We start from the raw sequence: 3,538 nt of genomic DNA, 5'->3' as shown, positions 1-3,538 counted from the left end.
AGAGGAGAGGTCAGAGTGAGGAAGCCACTGCCCACTCCTATTCTCCAGAGACCTCCCAGGAACCCTTCCAGGCTCCATGACCCCTCCCATTAGCCAGACACAACTTCCTCAATGGCTACCTCGGGGTCAGAGTGATCATCCCTCTCTCTCTCCCTGGCTTACACCCCTCACACGTGTGCTGCTGCCCAGTTCTTTCCCACCCTTGTCTGGATTCCTGTGGCAACTCTAACTTCCCAACCCCACCGACCTCCACACACGCACGCACCACCAGAGTGGTCTTTCCAGAAACTCCACCTGCCCCACCCCCAGACCCAGCAGAAAGCTCAGACCCTGCAGCTAGTTGACACCCTCCACAGACCTGACGTGCTTTCTTTTGAGCCTCAACTCCTGCCCTGACACCCTGCTACACTCCAGCCACACTGACCCTCAGGCCGCTTTTCACACACATATCACATATCGGCCACCCAAACCCTTCCCCCTACCCAGAAGGCCCTCTCCTTCTTTGGCACCTGAAGCTCCCATTCATCTTTCTGACCAAGCTCCCCCCTCCCCAGCAGGGAGGCTGTTCCTTCTACAGGGCCTTTAGTGCTTTGCACTTCCATTCATCACACCTCTCAATATGCATGGTCACTTGCTCAGACACCAGTCACTCCTCACTTTTTCTTTGAGTCCTTCAAGGACAAGGACAGTGTTTTGTCCTCTATCCACCTGCCCAGGCTCAGCCCAGAGTAGATGCTCAATAAATTAGAGCTCTTGTGATTTACTATTATGATTACTGCTTCAAAGGCATCCTTTGCCCCTGGCAGGGCAGCTCCAGAACAAGCTTGGGCTGGCCTCTGCCTTCACCTTTGACCTCTTGTCCTCCCAAAGGTTCTCTCGCCATGTTCCAGCCATGCCACCCTGCCTCTAGCTTCTTGATTCTATCCAATTCACTCCTACCTCAGAGCTCAGAGAGCACATGCTCTCTTGACTTGGCTAACTCCTACTTACCCTGCATAGCTCAGCTAATATGTCACAACCTCAGAGGGGCCTCCCGTGACTGCTGGATTAAATCAAGTGCTCTCTTCTGCATGAGCAGGATATGCTGCGATAGACCGATTGCATCAGTGCCCCCATGCCTCACCATCTCCTCTCTCCCTTCACCTACAGCCTTCGAATACGACTTTGCAGCCTCTCTCACTAGACAGATGAAGTATATTTACCTACCACTAAAATCTAAACTGGCCTTGGGACTTGCTTTGGCCAATAGAATGAAGCAGAAGTGGTGGTGTGTGCTGAGCCTAGGCCTCAGGAAGCACTGTGCATGTTCACTTACTCTCTTGCTCACCTGCCTTCACCATGAAAATATGCCCAGGCTGCCTGGCAATGAGATGATTGAACAGAAATACACTGCCCCTCATCCAAGCCGAAGTCATCCAGATCAGCCAACCCATAGCCAACTGCCTAGTATACAAGTGACTGAGCTACAACTAGAAGAACAACCAAACTGACCTCAGCCTACGGAGCTGGTCTATCGACTCATGAGTTAAATAAATACTTGTTTTAAGGCCTCATGTTTTGGGATGTTTGTTACCCCCCATTTTTTGACCACTGAGAACTGATACTGATAAATTTCCCTTTTTAGCAGATCACAACTACGATTATATGTTTATTAGTACATTTACCTTCTAAGTGTTTTTCCTTCATTAGACCATAAGCTTTGTGTTGGCAGATGCTGTGAATCTTTTACATTATTGAATTCCTTAACCTGACAGTACCTCACCCTTAGGAAGTGCTCAAAAATTCATTGAGTGAATGAATAAAATGGAATGGTTGAATAGGTGAATAAATGAATGCATCCCATTTACTCCTCCTGCAGCCCTTTTTCTCCCACTTCCCAAATAGCCAGGACAGAGCTGTTCTCCAAAGCAATTCACAGCAGAGGGATTAAGTCAGAGCAGTTGTTACTTCACTCTTGAGCCTATCAGCCATGAGAACCTGAACCCCTGTGAGCCAATGAGAGCCTCTGGCACAAGCTTTTGTAATTCTGGAAGTTATACCATCTGCAAGTGGGCTCCCTGCCACCCTTCATCCTAGTCTTGGCAGCCACCCCATTCTACTAGCACTAGTGGGTAGAGGGAGGGGAGCTCAAGCAACATATGCTTCCTCCCCTTCAACCATCAAACCAGGGGCTTAAGGGAGAGGAGCATGCCTTCTTTCCCACTCTCTTAAAGCTGGTATGTCATCTATATGGTCTCAAGAAGACCTCTGCCATTCTCTCTCCTACCTTCCTACCAGGGGTCATCCCCTCCCCTTTTCCCACTCCCACTAAGAGGCTGATCTTGGCAATCCAAAACACCCTCCTCTCTTCCTAGATCAAAGTAGAGAGGAGGAAAGCAATTTTTTGCAACACTCAGAGATCTTACATTGGACCATTGGTCACCTCTTCACTAGTGTCCCCCACAGCCCCTGCCACTCCTATGACTACAGTTTTAAGTCCTTTGTACAAGCTATTCTGGAAATGGACTCCCCCTGGTATTGCTTTCCTGGCACTTATACAATCAAGCAGGAATCAACAAAGAAAAAAATGATTTTATTTATTCTACTTATTTATGACTATATTCAACAAATATTTTATTAAGTGCCTACTATGTGCCAAGTCCTAGGGATACAATGGGTTGTGAGAAGAATACGGGCCATCGTTAAGCTTATAATTCAGTGCAAGAGGCAGGCAATGAGCAAATAAGTAAGTAAAAAAAGAAAATATCAGAAAATAAAAGAATTTAAATAAGGTGACATAATAGAGAATGACTGAATAGATAAATAAAATTGAGATAGGTTGCAGAGAAAATAGCAAATCTATAGCCCACCTGGAAAGGTCTGTTTGGCAGAATTTTTATCTCCATAAGCCAAAGAGAGAACTGAGTTTGTCAGTGATTCAAAACATAAGTTGTTCTTTCACTCAACATGTGTTTACAGAGCACGTACCATGTGCCTGGCTGTTATAAAGTGACAATGTTAAAACTTGACCTAGTGTCTCTAACTTCAAATGAGGAAAGAAGAGAATAAAGGAAAGCTAGCATTTATTGGGGACTTACTATGTACCAGACATGAGCTGTGAAACTTTGTGCATGTTTTCACTCAATCTTCATGTGTCATGGAAGTAGTAATTAAGGTAATTTCTAATTTTCTTCTGCTCAGGGAGACATTCCTACACATCTAGAAAGTGGTACGACTAGGATTTGGACCTATGCAGGTATGGTTCTTATCTCCATATTATGCTCACTCTCCAACCTCTTTTGAATTCAATTAAATCACCTCAATTAAAGTCTTATTTATTTTTATAAGAGAGTGAGAACTCAATTCCAAGAAGAATATACTGACAAATAAGAGAGGCAACTGCTCTTGAGAGTTTAAAGAGTTTTTCATGTCCCTCTCCATCATCCAGTAAAAACTTTCTCCAGGCAGCTTCTTCTACTCCCCACAATGTCTACTCCTCAGGTATGACCAGTCTAGACACCTTGCTATGTGTTCCAAGATATATCTTCTACATGGCACC

The sequence above is a fragment of the Vulpes lagopus genome, chromosome 18, assembly GCF_018345385.1.
Source record: "Vulpes lagopus strain Blue_001 chromosome 18, ASM1834538v1, whole genome shotgun sequence".
Classification (NCBI taxonomy): domain Eukaryota; kingdom Metazoa; phylum Chordata; class Mammalia; order Carnivora; family Canidae; genus Vulpes; species Vulpes lagopus.
Note: the sequence above shows the minus strand (reverse complement) of the source record.